We start from the raw sequence: 17279 nt of genomic DNA, 5'->3' as shown, positions 1-17279 counted from the left end.
TAGCAAATAAATAACTATGAAAGAGGGAGACAAACTAGTAAAGAGCAAAAACCAAACAAAAACTCCTCAAAAATAAGTGCAAAAACATGGCCAGAATAGAGGAATGGGCAAATGGCTGAAGGCAAGGCGGTTAGAGGTATAGGCTTCCAGTTATAAAATGATTAAGTCTTGGGAATAAAAGGTACAGCACAGGGAATATAGTCAATGCTTTTGTAAGCCTGTTGTAGGGTGAGGGATGGTAGCTATGCTTGTGGTGAGCACAGTACATTGTATAGAGTTGTTGAATCACTTTGTGGTACACCTGAAGCTAATATAACATTGTGCGTCAATTGTATTCAAATAATAAAAAAAATCCTGGCCAGTTTCATTAAGTGATGAGAAATAAAAATAATATAAAGCAATCACCTAGAAGGGAACTTAAGGCCCTTTTGGTTTTATCCATTTCTGAGATAAACAATAGAATTAATGCAAATAGTTCTAAAACAAAGTAATAATTTTTGGAAGACATCCCCCAATATTTAACTAGGCACTTATCTCCCAGCCAGTTTGTCTTCGAAGGTACACCAGGAAACTCTATTTTATTTCTCTAAGCTAAAACAGCTACAGGAGCTTTGAGATTTTTTTATTGTTTGTTTGTTTAATGGTCCAGGTGGATATGTGAAAACACCTGCTCCAAAATGTTTGAGATGGAAATTATTATGATTATGATAAAGTAAAATTCTAGAGCCATAGTATCTGTCTGGTAATAGAGAAGCCCAAAATTGTTCCATTCCTATGCTACCTTGGGAAGCAGGTGGACTGGCCTTCCGTACAGACCTTATGAGGCCCTCCAGCTGTCAGTAAGAGTGTCCCTGTGTCCCTCCCACCCCCAACTTGGCTGATTGCCAAAACATTTAGTTTTGTATGTTACTATCATTGGCTAGCCCTAGTCCAAGGATACATCATTAATGTTATCTCAAACTTATGGAAGATCAATAATTGTCAAGGGTGTAGTTGTGAGAAGTAGTGGGTTTTTAAAGATTTTATTTATTCAGAGAGAGAGAGAGAGAGAGGCAGAGACACAGGCAGAGGGAGAAGCAGGCTCCATGCAGGGAGCCCGATGCGGGACTCGATTGATCCCGGGTCTCCAGGGTCACACCCTGGGCTGAAGGTGCTAAACCGCTGAGCCACCTGGGCTGCCCGAGAAGTAGTGTTTTAAGGAGGATTACCTGAAGGAAATACACTCTTCACACTGTGAACTTTATCCTTGGGTTAACAGACCCTCAGGGAACAGCTGACCTGGACCACGAAGCTATGGCTTCCCACCTGGCTAGTTTGACTGAGCCCCCATGTATATACCACTCTAAGGAGTAGCGTAGGAAGCAGCATCAAGATACTTGATGATGCACTAATTCAAGTGGTTTTAGAGAAACTATTCACGGTGTTTTAGGATTCCTCCTGCATTAACTAGAATTCCAGAATGCATATTTGTTTGCACACTCCCTCCCACCACTCCCCCACCCCAGTCCCTGAGGCCCCAAGTCCCAGTCCTTACAGGGAGGTAGAGGAGCTTTTGGCCTTAACCTTCTCTAGGGTGATGTACCAGGTGGAGAAGCCTGGAGGAGTTTCTTCAGGTTAAGTGGGCTGTGCTGATCGTGGTTCTTTTGCACTGGAAGGGGGACCCCACCATTTAACTAGTTTAGGTAGTCAACAACCATGACTCTGCAGGTTTACTGCAGGGGTTTTATTAGCATCATGAGACTGTGTTAATGAGACTTCAGAGCTTTAACTGACCCTTAACACTTTAGGGACAGATGCTGCACCCTGAGGTTACAGTGAGAGGGTCACTTTCACATAATTTGACAGTGCTGTCTAATGGCCAATTCAAAGATCTGTCTTTAGCGCCTAAGTTGCTGCTAGTAATTCAGCTGCTGTTTAACACAGGCAATTATTGCATCATTTCACACATTGAAACCCAACGCTCAGCCCTAGTGGTTATTGCATCAGCTCAGAACAACCTGCTCTTCCAATCAATTAAACTCACTGCGCTTGAACACAAGTTGCCTGCCAGTCACACTTAAAATCACCACCTCAGCAGTTCATTTCACAATGAACTGCCAAAATGAAATGACCTCCCAAAACTTAATCAGTACCTTCCTTGGGGCAAACTGGCCTTGAAAGAGATTTTCCAGGGTCTTGTGGGAACAGATCTATTGCATGTCTCTCCTCACCCCTTCCCCCAGGGAGAAAATCGTCTCAGGTCTCTGTTCCAGGAATAGTTGTGCTACTCTCTAGCTGAAGTTTGTTTTTGTCCTAGGACACTATGGATGATGAAACTGGTTGTGTTTACTGTTTTCTCCACTTTGTTTTTTTTTTTTTTTTTTGTTATACCAGTAATGCATGCTCATTCTAGGAAAAATCAGAATACAGAGCTATGCAAAATGAAAAATAAATAAAATAATCACCACACCAATGCTATCATAGCCAAAATGTCAGTTACCCTTCTAGTCTTTTGTGCTTTCTCTTTGTTTTTTGTTTTAAGATATTATTTATTTATTAGAGAGCACAAGCAGGGAGATTGGCAAGCAGAGAGAAGGAAAAGCAAGCTCCCTGCTGAGCAGAGAGCCCAATGCAAAGCTCAATCCCAGAACCCTGAGATCACGACCTGAGCCAAAGGCAGATGCTTAACCGACTGAGCCCCCCAGATGCCCCTCATGCTTTCTCTTTGAATTAGCTGTTAGAAAGATTCAGATACAAATCCCAATTGAAATGAGGATTTAATATATAACTGTGGAGAAAAGATGTAGGATATAATAAATGGTACTGGCTCTCAATTTGGAAGGAAATAAAAATGGATTCCTACCTCATACTACATGGAAAAGTCCACTTCAAATAGATTATATATTTAAATATAAAATAATATAGCAATAAAGGGATTGTTTAAAAATCTGGTAGGCTATGTGAATACTCTGAGGGTGGGAAAGACCCTTTCAGAAGCTATAAAAGATAGCATCATTATAGTTAATTTTTAAAATTGTAAAATCAATAGATAAAGTACATTTGCAATATAATAGAAGGTTTATATCTCTAATATAAACTCTTAAATTTGAGGAGAAAACTAGATGATGAAAGATACTCAAGATACAAATGAACAGTTCACTGAAAATAAATTCAAATTGCTAACATGCCAATAAACATATGAGAGGATGCTTAGATTCACTAGTTGTCAGAGAGACACAAATTAAAGTTAATGATAAATATCATTTTATACTTAGACTGGCATAAAGAGCCATAATACCATATGTTGGTGGCAGGAGAGGATGGGGGGATGTACTCTGATACTTTGCTGGTGAAATGTGATGTTGCTAAAATATTCTGAGAAAGAAATTTGACAACAAACATTTGTCAATTAAAATAAAAATTATATAAATAAAATAAAAATTATATGTATCCCTTGACCTAGCAGTTGAATACCTAAGAGTGTAGCCCAAGAAATACAAGCAGTTCTAAGGCTCATGTCTAAGGAGGTTTACTCCAGCATTGTGTTAGAGGGAAAAAACAGGGCACGCTCATCAACAGAGTAGTAGCTTAATAATTTATGATATGTCTCACACAAAGGAATAGGTTTGCAATCAATAAAGAAAGGAATTAAAACTACGCCAGACGACGTGGTGGAAATTCTCATAAGATAATATTGAGCAAAGTACATAAAACGATTCTATTTTTGAGGGAAAAGAATTGACAGAAGTGTGTACATGTATCTGAATGAGATGACAATTACAGAGAGCAGTAAGGAAGGATACATATTAGGTTGTAAAAATTGGTTACCTTGGTGAAGGGAAAGGAAGGTGATATGATAAAGAAGAATAAAAGTTGAAAAGGGACAAGGGAGGTAGAGCCAAATTTAGGGGAAAAAAATAAAATACTTCACTAAAAATGAGACTCCATGCATGTGATCATATTTATGCTTTTATATAAAGTTCTATGTATGTGGTTTAAGGGTTGAATTGTTTCCCTAAAAGAAGATATGGGGGATCCCTGGATGGCTCAGTGGTTTAGTGCCTGCCTTTGGCCTAGGGCGTGGTCCTGGAGACCTGGGATCGAGTCCCACATTGGGCTCCCTGCATGGAGCCTGCTTCTCTCTCTGCCTGTGTCTCTGCCTCTCTCTCTCTCTTTCTCATAAATAAATAAAATCTTAAAAGAAAAAAAAAAAAAAAGGTAGAAAGTTCCAACCCCCAGCACCTTGGAATGTGACTTTATTTGGAAAGTCTTTACCAAGGTACTCAAATCCACATGGGGTCATGAGGGTGGGTCCTGATTGAATTTGACTGGTGTCCTTATAAAAAGGAGAAATTTTGACACAAAGTCAGACACACATACAGGGAAGATGATATGAAGACACACAAGGAGAACACCGTGTGAAGGGAGAGGATTGGAGTGATTTACCCGCAAGCCATGGAATGGCAAAGGTTGCTGACTAACCACAGGGAGAGGCAAGCAAGGAGTCCCCTAGATGTTTCAGAAGGAGCAGGACCCTACCAACCCCTTGATTTCACAGTACTAGCCTCCAGAACTGAGTTGACACAATCTTGTTTTAAGCCACCTAGTTTGTGGTACTTTGTTATGGCAGATCTAAGAAATGAATACAATGTGTATATGTGTAAAAGAAAATCAAATAGATTTTTAACCTCCTGTAAGGCAGTAAAGAAACCCTGTAAGTTCAGAGCCATATTTATATCTCAATCCCTTAAGTAGCATTACCATACTGATTTTAGTCCTATTCTACAGTCTAGTCCTAGTCCAGTTCTATTCTTCATTTATACAAACATCTTGGTGTCCATGTGAACTTACTTTTGGAACATGGAGCTGTGGATTTATGTCGGACCTATAGCCGTGGGTTTGATGACCTAGTTGAGCCATACACACTAAAGGAAACTGACCAAGGTGAGAGGAGATAAAGATGTGCGATGAGGAGACCACATAGCCCTTTATCATTTGAGAACCACTCCTGACCTTTTTCCTTAAGCTAATTTGGGTGGATGTCTGGATTTTGGGACCAAAGTTAAGAACCACAGGAAGTTCACGGTGGCCAAAGGACAAATGGTTGCATGTGGAATTCTGAATTCAAGTGTTCAGTTGTGTGGTCCAAGGATGGAGTCCCTCCTATCCTCAATCAGTGCACACTACCATTGACAGTTGCATAGTGGGTCCAAATTCTGTATCTGCAATTTTGATCTTTTGATGTAAAGATAATTTAAAGACAGCAAAGTCGTATGTAAGAACTTAAATTCTCAGAGATTGAAATTAGGAAGATTGAAATTAGGAGATGGAACCAACGTATAAGAGATGGAATCAGTGATCCGTAGTATTCCCCTACTCCCCACTAAAGAAATTGTTTAATGAAAAGATGTAGGAATTCAGGTAGCTGAGGGCAAATTGCATGAGCAAGAATATCTCAGTAGAAGGCTGGTGTCCCATGGAATTTGGGAAAGAGGATGGGAAGATAGAATGTATCGGTGTACCTTTAATACCGAGGGGAGGGTGGAGCCCCAACTGTACGGGCCACTCACTTGGTTTTGGGATGTGCCCATAGTGGAAAGGGAGGCAGCATTCTGACTGGTAATACTTGAGGGTACCTAGCATTAATACCATCAAGAAAAACCCTCTTGCTTAGACTCGATGCTCATCCAACAACCTTCTGAGTGTAAGTCTTCTCTGCAAGTAGACTTCTCTGTGGGGAGGATATTTTGAGTTTTTACAAGCTTTCACAGGGATATTGCCCACTGGGAAATTGTATCTTCTCTGAAAAGGAATAAATGATGGGCCACTTTATGTCAGCCTCTGTTGAATAAGTCCCCTGAGTCCACTTGTGCAGGTAAATTGAAAACACGGTTTCTGGCGAGCTCTCTAGATAACAGCTCCAAGGCATTCTTGTTTTATTAACTGTATCATCTAGCAGATGAGTGTTTGATTGTAAGTACCCAAAGGAAGACGTGGTTATCTTGATGCAAAATCCAGGCAGGGTTGGCTTGGAGTATGTGTGTTTATGGACATGTGCTCTGATGTTGAGTTGGCTAACTGGGAACCATATTGGGGGAAGGAGACAAAATTCTGCGTGAGTTCTGGTCATCAATCTTAGTACTGCTTTCCCACAAACCTAGTAGATGACATGAGTCACCAAACAAAACTCTGCATTTAAATTTTGCCTTTTGGCTAAAATGGGATAGATCAAGGTCAACAAAATAAAAAATTTTCCCCAGACCAACACCCTCCTTACTGGCTAAGAATCAGGTTACTCGTTGGTTTGTAAGTTCTCCTAAATAGATAAACCCCAGATATCCTGAACCATAACCACTGCTACAAAATCAGAAGCCCGGATTATAGTTTAATTAGCTAATTAAGCCTAAATGGTTTACTTGTGTGCCAAAAGCAGTGATCACTTACTGCAGGCTGAGTATGACCTGCTTGGCACAGACATCCAACTGTTCTCAGCCCCACAACTCTTGATCCCATTCAACATCCAAATTCAACCTGTTCTTGGACAACTTTAGCTCTGAATATCTTTCCCTGGGTCTTCCCAGTCCACTCTTGAGTTATGGTTATGCCAACCGAGATGTGGTTCAGCTTTTCCTTTTTATAGCAGTTTGTTTCTTTTTGGAACTGACTTGGGGAGGTCACTGAGCTGAGAGGTCACTCTCCTCTTTTTAGAAATTTCTCTGTGGTAAAGTTAAACCGTATATTTTCTAATTCTGGACTCTCTGCTTACTTAGGTGGATTTTCTGCTTCTCTTTAGGGACTGTGGGGCAGCAACTGCCATCCTTTGAATCCAAATGTGTTAGATCACAAAGGACCTTCCTCAAAGGACCCAGAGAAAGGCGAGTTTTAAGAGCTCTGGTGGAAATGGTCTGGCAAGTGTTCAAATTAGAGCCAAACTGTAATTTTCATTAAATGGTAAAAAGAGAGGAATAGTTGAAACCAATGTCTGGAAAGGCTTCATCTTGTTATTAAGTCTCCTTAGGCTGTTTATGGTTCTCAGGAGATGCTGTGCTCACTGTTTTGACATTTAAGGAAGAGTAATGTGCCTGACTGGCAATAGGTTCCAGGCTGACTAGATGCAAGCATTCTGCAATTCTGATCCAAAGCCAGGGTTTTGATGTAATATGAAAAGATTAAAGAGTGGGCGCCTTAGTGTTCCCTGGATAACTGATTTGCAGGTTAAACTGTTTGTTTATTCTCGGCTTTCTGAGATTTGTCTAGAGAGGTGATGTGACTGTGGATTTCACGTACATCGTCTTTTTGGTTTAATTTCATGGTTAACCCTTTGAAAGGGCATGTTAAAAATAGAGCAAGTACAACCATTGAGAGTAATGCTGGCAGACACATTATTACAGGAAGAAGAAATGATAGTTCTCTAAAAATGAAGCAGAATACAGGTTTTCCTTTTTTCCAAGTGCTGGTGTCATTCTGCAGAGAAAACAATGGAGCGGACATCCTGATGGGAAACACACTGGGGTTCCCTGAACTGACTCAGACTAGGTATAACCTTGGTATCAAGAAGCCACAATTGGGTGGAGAAATGTCTCAGGACATGGCTAAATAGGGTAGGGCTGGAAGGGACTAGTTAGGGCCTCACCTGCCCACATACAGCTCGCCCTTGGTAAAAATGCTGCCTTGTGGAGTGGAGGGTGGGCACATCCTGTTCCTAGGAACTCCCTCACAGCCTCAGGTGGAATGATCCAAGCTGGGTTGGCTGCTGGGTATGTGATATGATTGAGGTGTGAAGCCCCCAATTCCTGACCTTCTCCTAGCTCATCTTGTCTTCAATCTCCCACCTCCCTCCACCCCAGATTCTTCTTATCACCACATACAGAAACACTGGCACGTTGTTTCTTGATTTCCAATATTCTCTCTAGTTATTAAGTCCTTGTTTGCTGCTGGCCCAATTCCTTGACTTAGATAATCCATTGCCCCATCTTCCCTGCACACATGTCCTTCTCCAAAGAGAGAGGAACCTGTGAAGAAAGGAAGAGGGAAGGAAGGAACGGGGGAAAGGATGAAAAGAATTATGGTTACCACGTGGCTCTTTCTATTCTCCAGAAACTTGGTTCATTAATTACGGACTTTAACAAACATTTTTATAACCTTTATTATGTGGTAGATGCTATTTTAAGTGCTGTGAGTTAATTTATTTTTTTTATAAATTTATTTTTTATTGGTGTTCAATTTGCCAACATATAGAATAACACCCAGTGCTCATCCCGTCAAGTGCCCCCCTCAGTGCCCGTCACCTAGTCACCCCTACCCCCCACCCACCTCCCTTTCTACCACCCCTAGCTGTGAGTTAACTTTTTAAAGCAAAGTAAAAACAACTATGATGATATACTTTGTGAGGTAGATTCTGTTATTTTCTCATTTTACAGGAAAGGAAGCAGAGTTGAGCCAAATGCTCAAGGTCATGGCTAGGAAGAGCCAGCTTCCAGCCCAGACAGTTTGGTTCTGGCTCCTTCTCTTATCCACTTCATTCTGCTGCCTCTTCTTTCTGGTATTTTAGTTTTTAAGAATTTAACCTAAACACTTTATGACTATGTGAATAATAAATTTTTACTGTCAGAAATTAGGAAAGGAGATAAAGGATAAAGAAGGAAAAGATAACTCCAATAACTCCGACCTCCAAAAACTATGGTTAACATTCTCATATTTGTAGTCTTTTCTCTAGGAGATATTTGTCCGTGTATGGAGATTATATTACATGAATAATTTCATTTCCTAATTTTTCCTTAAAGACATATAATAAGCATTTTCTAGTGGCCACCAAACACTTTTATTTTCACCAAACACTTTTTAAAACAAAGTTTTAAAATAACTACTAGACATTTGAATTGTGCTACGTTTTTACTCATAAATCTATATGTGTTTTGGTTTATTCTTTTTTTTAAAGATACTGTGTTAAGACTATTTGATTACAAAAAAAAAATCAAATTTGTAAATAAAGAGAAAACTATTCAGTTTATAAGTCCATCAAGGATTGCTGGGCATCCTTCCTATGCTGCGCTGTAAGAAGCTGAAGGTATGATGGTGAACAAGAGCTGTTTTTTTCCTTCAAGGAGCTTACATTCTGGTGTAGTAGATGAATATCACATAAGTGTTAAGAAAGAAAAAGAACCCCTTAGCCCCCCGCCAAGAGATAACCACCACTTACAGTTAGGTAACCTTTCTAATATTTATTATATAAACATATAATTTTAAACATGAATGGGATTGCATTGCTGATGGCTTTATATCCTGGTTTCCCCCCAGCAGTACCACTTGCCATCATTCAATATGGTCAAAAATTATACTGTTAATGGTAGCATAGTTTTCCATTTTTTTGTGTGAAACATAATTCAATCATAATTCAAAATATGTTTTGAATTCATAATTCAAACATAATTCAATCTTCCTTCTGTTGTGAACTGTTCAGATTGTTTTCAGTGTTTTGAATGACAAACAATGCTTCAATGAATATACCTAAAGCCCTTTATAAAATTTCTGAAGCTCAGGTTTTCAGCTTATAGATAATAAACATGTTTAAGACCTTTAATATAAAAAAATACACCACAGCAAGGCCGAATATTTTTCATTCTCACCAGGACCATATGAGGATATACCTTTACTGTGTCTTTATTCATACTATTATAATTTAAAAAATGAATCTTTGACAACACTTTAATTCCCATTTCAGTTGGAATATATTCAAACCCTGATAAAGGCAAATATTTTTTTCACAAGATTATTGACTATCTGTGTATCTTTTTTTGGTGATTTTGCTTGTTTTCCCCACGTTTTTCTATTAGTGCTTTTTTCTCAAACTGATTTGTAAAATTTCTTGTCACTTTCTCTTTGATAATCATATATTGGATACAGAGGTAGTTGTGTAAGTTAAAGACTGCTGTGTTCCTTGGCTCATGCCTGCCCTCCTCCAGTTTCAAAGCCAGCAGCCACTGGCATCTGTCTGAACGTTCTTCCATAGTTAAATTCTCTCTCTCTGATTCTCCTCTTCTGCCCCCCCTTCTACTCCTCCCCCCCCCCCACTCCTAATGATCCTTGTCGTTGTGCTGGGCCTCCTGATCAACTGATTAGCTCACTTAGTTCCATCTGCAGTTAATATTCACATAGGAATTACATCTTTATCAATTTATCTTTTTTTATGTATTTCAAGTACATTGCAGAGGTCAGTATACTTCACCCTAAACACTTCAGCATAAGTTTCATAAAGTGGACATTTATTATTTATTTACACCTTTTAAAAAGTTTTTTTTTTTTTAACCACAAAACTGAATTTCCCAGGAAGAGCAGAGAATTGGAATCTGGGATAAGCAAGTTACAGCAAAACCATATGGAAATCCTCAGTTTAAAAAAAAAATGTGGTAATTTTTATATACAAGAAAATGCACAAATTTAAAATATTCATTTTCTGAATTGAACAAATGCATACACTTGTGTAACCCAAAATCCAATCAAGAAATGAAATGTTAACATTGCCTGTCATGTCCATTCCCAACCACTGTTCTAAGGTTTTTTTGTTTTTGTTTTTGTTTTTGTTTTGGTATTATAGATAAGTTTTGCCTATTCTATTTTTTTAATTTAGTTTTATTGAAGTTCAATTTGTCAACATATAGCATAATACCCAGTGCTCATCCCATCAAGTGCCCCCCTCAGTTTTTCCTATTCTAAATCTTTTTTAAATGGAGTTATTCAGCATGCACTTTTATGTAAGACTTCTTTCACTCAGCTTTTAAAAAATTACTATTTTTAGTATCAATAGTTCATTCCTTTTTATTGTTAATATTTCATTGTGCTGAGTATACTATTGCCCAATTGATGCATACCAGATTTCAGTTCTTGGTTCTATAAATGAATTCTTGCACAAGTCTTCTGTGGGCACATGTTTTTATTCCTCTTGAGCAAATATCCAGAAGTATAATTAATGAACTATTGAGAAAGTATATATTTAGTTTTAGAAGAAACTTTAAAAAAAAAAACTTGTATTATTTTACACTTTCACCAACAATATGTAAGAGTTCCAGTTGCTCTAAATCCCCAGCAACATTTGATGTTGTCAGTGTCTTTAATTTTAGCCATTTCAGTGGGCGTGCCATTTGTGGTTTTAGTTTGCATTTCGCTGATGACTAGCATTGGGCATTTTTTCATGTACATATTAGTCATTCATATCTTTCTTTGTGAGTGTATGTTTAAATCTTATGCTCAGTTTTACTGTTTTTTTTTATAGTTTTAAATATTAACTTGATTTGTATCTCATTGGTTTTTTAGTAGATGGTTTGAAATAAAAATTGTTTCCAAATATTGAACTTTCCAATATATTGCCCCAATGTATTTTCAAAATTATCCTTTATATTTTCACTGACGTGAAATGCTATCTTTATTACACTATCAGATATACTGGGCTTGTTTCACAACTATTCTTTATATTATAATGCCCATTCTTTCACTGTTACAGCATAATTTTACTTGTTGTGGACTTAGAATACACATTAAAAGTTGGTGGCACAAACTCACTTTCCTTGTTCTTCTCCCTTTTTCTGTGTTTTCTTACATATTCTTTTCCATTTATTTTTCCAAATGAACTTTACAATCACTTAGCTACATAATTTTATATCTCATTGTGATTTCGACAGGAAAACTTTCACACTTACCAATTGATTTTAAAAAAACTGCCCTTATCTATTTTGCTTTACCATCTAGGAACATAACTTTCTCCATTTATTCAAGTTTTCTTTAATTTTATTGAGTAAATTAAATAAAATGTACTTTGTTTTTTTATATTTTGTATTTGTTTTGGTATTGTGAGACTTCTGTTTTAGATCTCTAATTTTTCTTCTTTTTGTAAATTTTTTTGATATTTCTATCCTTAAGAGAAATCACCAGCCACAAACCAAACCAACAGACTAACATGTTTTAATAGACATATCTCAGAACTTGGCTCATCAAGGCCTATTGATTAACCAAAGTGTTATGGGAGAAAACTTTCTAGATAAATAAGGCCATAGATACTAGGTGGGGTCTAGTCCATAGTATTCTATCTGTGGGGATGCCCTGTCCCTTAAAAGCTATTGACACTCCAGAAACTAAGCAGATTACTAGCCTGGCCTTATGTTACAGTCTAAGTCTTTGTAGACTCATGATCTTTAAGGTTTCTTCTGTCTCTGAAGGATAGCGGTCCTTTATCAGTGGTTCTCAGCCCTGGCTATGCCAAAGAATCTCTGTTTCAATCGGTTTGGGAATTGAGAAACATCTGTATTATTTTACAAGTTTTATTGAGATACAATTGACACAAAACATTGTATTAGTCCATGGTGTACAATAAAATGCTTTGATCACATATATATCATGAAATGATCACCACGATAAATTTAATATCAGCTCACATAGTTACAAAATGTTTCTTATAATGAGAATTTTTAAGATTTATTTTCTTAGCAACTTTCAAATATACAAGGCATTATTGTTAATTAGACACCATACTCTACAGTATATCCCCAGGATTTACTTATTTTACAACTGAAAGTTTATACCTTCTAACCACACTTACCCACTTCCCCCACCCCCCATCCCCCACCTCTGACAACCACCAATCTAAGAGTTCAATTTTTTAGATTCCAGTTTTTAAAAGTGAGACCATACAATATTTGTCTTTCTCTGTCCAATTTATTTTACTTAGCATAACACCCTCAGGGGCCATCCATGTTGTTGAAAATGGCGATTTCCTTCTTTTTATGGCTGAATAATAGTCCTCTCGTGTGTGTGTGTGTGTGTGTGTGTGTGTGTATCACATTTTCTTTATCCATTTATTCATTGATGAACACTGGGGATAATTCCAAAATAGGCTATGGTAAATAATGCTGCAATGAACATGAAGAGGTAGATATCTTTTTGAGATATTTTGTTTCCTTTGGTTATATGCCCAGAAGTGGCATAGCTAGATCATAAGATATTCTCTTTTTAGTTATTTGAGGAACTTCCATACCCTTCCATAGTGGCTGCACTAATTTACATTTCCGTCAAAAGTGTGCAAGCGTTCCTTTTTCTCTACATTCTCACCAACACTTGTTATTTCCTGTATTTTTGATGATATTCTAATAGATGAGAGCTGATAGCTTATTGTAGTTTTATTTGAATTTCTCTGATGACTAGGGATGTTGAGCACCTTTTCAAGTACTGTTGGCCATTTGTATGTCATCTTTAGTAAAATGCCTACTCAAGTCCTCTGCCTATTTTTAATCTTATTATTACTACCAAGTTTTTTCTATGAGTTCTTTGTATAGTTTAACTATTAACGCTTTATCATTTGCAAACATTTTCTCCCATTCAGTAGGTTACTTTTTCACTTTGTTGATGATTTCCGCTGCTGTGTGGAGCTTTTAAGTTTGACGTAGTCCCACTTGTTTATTCCTGTGTTTTTTTTGTTTTTGTTTTTGTTTTTGCCTTTGCTTTTGATATCAGTTCTAAAAAACTCGTTGGCAGGACCAGTGTCAAAGATCCTAACCCCAATTTTTTTTTCTAGGAGTTTTATGCCTTCAGGTCCTGTGTTCAAGTCTTTAATCCATGTGTTCATTTTGTAAGACAAAGGTCCAATTTCCAATTTCATTTTTTTTTCAATTTCGTTTTTTTATCTGTTGCTATCCAGGTTCCCAACACCATTTATTGAAAAGACTATCCTTTATCCATTGTATATTCTTGGCCCCTCTGTCAAAAATTAACTTACCATGTAAGCATGGGTTTATTTCTAGGCTATTTCATTAATTTATCTCTGTTTTTATGCTAATATCACATTGTTTTGATTACTAAGACTTTGTAATATAGTTAAAAATCAAGAAATGTGATATATCTATCTTTGTTCTTCTTTCTTATAATTGCTTTGGCTATTTGGGGTCTTTTGTGGGTCCATAAAATTTAAATTTTTTTTTCTGTTATTGTGAAAAATGGCATTGGAATTTTGTTAGGGATTGCACTGAATCTATAGATTGCTTTGGGTAGCATGTACATTTTAACAATGTTCTTTCAATTCACGAACATGGAATCTTTCTATTTACTTGTGTTGTCTTCCATTTCTTTCATCAATATCTTGTAGTTTTAATTGTATAGATCTGTCACTTTCTTTTTTTTTTTTTTTTGATCTGTCACTTTCTTGGTTAAATTTACCATACGTATTTTATTATTTTTGATGCAGTTGACAATACGATTGTGTCCTTAATTTCTCTTTCCAAGTGTTTGTTATTAGTGTATAGAAATGCAACAAGTTTTCATATGTTTATTTTTATATCCTGTAACTTTACTGAATTCATTTATCCTAACAAGGTTCCTTTGGTAAAGTCTTTAAGCTTTTATTTATATAATACGTCATCTGCAAATAGTAACATTTTACTTCCTCCTTTCCACCTGGATGCCTTTCATTGTATTCATTCGTTCATTTACTTATTTATTACTTACTTTTGCCTAACTCTTCTGGCTAGAACTTTCCATACTATGTTGAATAAAAGTGAGGGAGAGTACGTATCCTGTTCTTGTTCCTGATCATAGAGGAAAAGCTTTTAGGTTTTCAGTGTTGAGAATGTTGTTAGCTGTAGACCTGTCATATGCTGGTCTTTATTATGTTCTTCTATGATAGTTTGTTGAGAAGTCTTATCATGAATAGATGTTGATTTTGTCAAATGCTTTTTCTGCATCTGATGAAATGACCCTATAATTTACCCTTCATTTTGTTTTGTGGTGTATTACAATGATTGATTTGCAGATGCTGAACCATCTTTGCATCCCAAGATAAATCTCACCTGATCGTAGTATATGACCTTTTTAACGTATTGTTCAATTCAATTTGACAATATTTTGTTGAGTATTCTTTCATTTATGTTCATTACAGATATTGGCCTGTAATTCTCTCTCTTTTTAAGAGTGCCTTTGTTTGGGTTGGTGTCAAGGTAATGCTGGCCTTGTAAAATGAATTTGGAAGTGTTCTCTCCTCTTCTGTTTTTTGGAAGAGTTTGAATAGGATTGTTATTAATTCTTTAAGCATTAGTTAGAAGTCACCAGTGAAGCCATCTGGTTCTGGACTTTTGTTTGTTGGAAGGTTTTTGATTACTAATTCAATTTCCTTACTAGGAATTGGTCTATGCAGATTTTCGATTTCTTCATTATTTAATTTTGAAAGACTATGTTTTCCTAAGAATTTATCCATTTCTTCCAAGTTGCCTAATTTGTGTCATATAATTTTTGCAGTAATCTCCAAAGATCCTTTGTATTTCTATGTTGTCAGTTGTAACTTCTCTTTCATTTCTGATTTTCTGAGTCCTCTTTTTTTGTGTGTGTTAATATAGGTGTAGCTTTGTCATTTTTTTTTCTTTTCAAAGAATTAGCTCTTTAGTTTCATTGATCTTTTCTATTGTCTTTTTGGCCTTTATTTCCATGCTGATTTTATTATTCCTATCCATTTACTAACTTTGGACTTTGTTCTTCTTTTTCTTGTTTCTTTAAGGTGTAAAGTTAGACTTTTAAAGAGTTTCTTGTTTCTTGAGGTAAGTCTGTATTGCTATGAACGTCCCTTTTAGAATTGCTTTCCTACATTCATAAATTTTGCCATGTGATTTTTCTGTTTTCATTCATAGATATTTTTTACTTCTCCTTTGATTTCTTTGATGACCCATTGGTTGTCGAGTAGCATTTTTTGTTTTTTAGTCTCTACATTTTTGTTTTTTCTAGTTTACTTCTTGTTACTAACTTCTAGTTTCATACTATTGTGATCAGAAAAGGTGCTTGATATGATTTTCATTTTATTGAATTCATTCAGACTTAAACTTTTTTTAATTCAATTAACCAGCATATAGTACATCCTTAATTTCAGGTGTAGTGCTCAATAATCTATCAGTTGCATATAACACCCAGTGGCCATTACATCACATTCCCTCCTAATGCCCAATCACCCAATTACTATATCCTCTACCTACCACCCCTCCAGCATCCCTTAGTTTATTTCCTATATGTAAGCGTCTTTTATGGTTTCTCTCTCTCTCTGATGACTCCCATTCAGTTTTATCTCCCTTCCCCTTTGATCCTCTACACTGTTTCTTATACTCCACATATGAGTGAAACCATACTTAAATTGTCTTTCTCTGACTTATTTCAGTTAGCATGATACCCTCCAGGTCCATCCACAACAATGTAAATGGTAAGTATTCATCTTTTCTTATGACTGAGTAATATATATATACACACCACATCTTTATCCATTCATCTGTTGATGGATATCTCAGCTCTTTCCACAGTTTGGGTATTGTGGACATGGCTGCTATAAACATTGGGGTGCAAGTGCTTCTTCAGTCACTATGTCTGTATATTGGGGGTAAATACCAAGTAGTGCAATTGCTGGGTCATAGAGTAGCTCTATTTTTAACTTCTTAAGGAATGTCCATACCATTTTCCAGAGTGGCTATACCATCTTGCGTTCCCACCAACAGTGCAAGAGGGTTCTCCTTTCTCCTCATCCCTGCCAACATTTTTTGTTTCCTGTCTTGTTACTTTCAGCCATTCTGACTGGTGTAAGGTGGTATCTCATTGTGGTCTTGATTTGTGTTTCCCTGATGCCAAGTGATATGGAGCATTTTTCCATGTGTCTGTTGGCCACTTGTATACCTTCTTTGGAGAAATGTCTGTTCATACCTTCTGCCCATTTCTTGACTGGCTCGTTTGTTTCTTGAGTGTTGAGTTTGGTAAGTTCTTTATAGATCTTGGATACTAGCCCTTTATCTGATATATCATTTGCAATATCTTCTACCATTCTAGAGTTGCCTTTTAGTTTTGTTGATTGCTTCCTTCGCTGTATAGAAGCTTTTTATCTTAATGAAGTTCCAAGATAAAATTTGTTTTTGTTTCCCTTGCCTTTGGAGACATGTCTAGCAAGAAGTTGCTGTGGCCGAGGTTGAAGAGGCTGCTGCCTGTGTTCTTCTCTAGCATTTTGATGGATTCTTATCTCACATTTAGGTCTTTCATCCATTTTATCTTTGTGTATGGTGTAGGTAAATGGTCCAGTTTCATTCTTCTACATGTGGTTGTCCCATTTTCCTACCACTGTTTATTGAAGAGACTTTTCCCATTGGACATTCTTTCCTGCTTTGTTGTAGAATAGTTGACCATAGAGTTGAGGGTCCATTTCTGAGTTTTCTATTCTGTTCCACTGATCTATGTGTTTGTTTTTGTGCCAGTACCATACTGTCTTGATGATCACAGCTTTGTAATAGAGCTTGAAGTCA

At 36.8% G+C, this 17279-nt stretch overlaps 2 long non-coding RNA genes across 4 annotated transcripts in view; one reads left to right on the top strand and one right to left on the bottom strand.

The window, feature by feature from the left end:
- LOC144292966 (uncharacterized) overlaps nucleotides 1–17279 on the top strand; it is a 412082-nt gene that overhangs the window by 227071 nt on the left and 167732 nt on the right. The gene's annotated exons all lie outside the window — the stretch shown is intronic.
- Nucleotides 6310–17255, bottom strand: LOC144292965 (uncharacterized). Its single transcript, XR_013360387.1, has 3 exons — nucleotides 16246–17255; nucleotides 10848–10950; nucleotides 6310–7991 (listed from the first exon to the last, which is right to left on the bottom strand). It is a non-coding gene; the product is annotated as an uncharacterized LOC144292965 (long non-coding RNA).

Source organism: Canis aureus, chromosome 21 (genome assembly GCF_053574225.1).
Source record: "Canis aureus isolate CA01 chromosome 21, VMU_Caureus_v.1.0, whole genome shotgun sequence".
NCBI lineage: Eukaryota > Metazoa > Chordata > Mammalia > Carnivora > Canidae > Canis > Canis aureus.
Note: the sequence above shows the minus strand (reverse complement) of the source record. Positions and strands in the feature narration are given on the sequence as shown.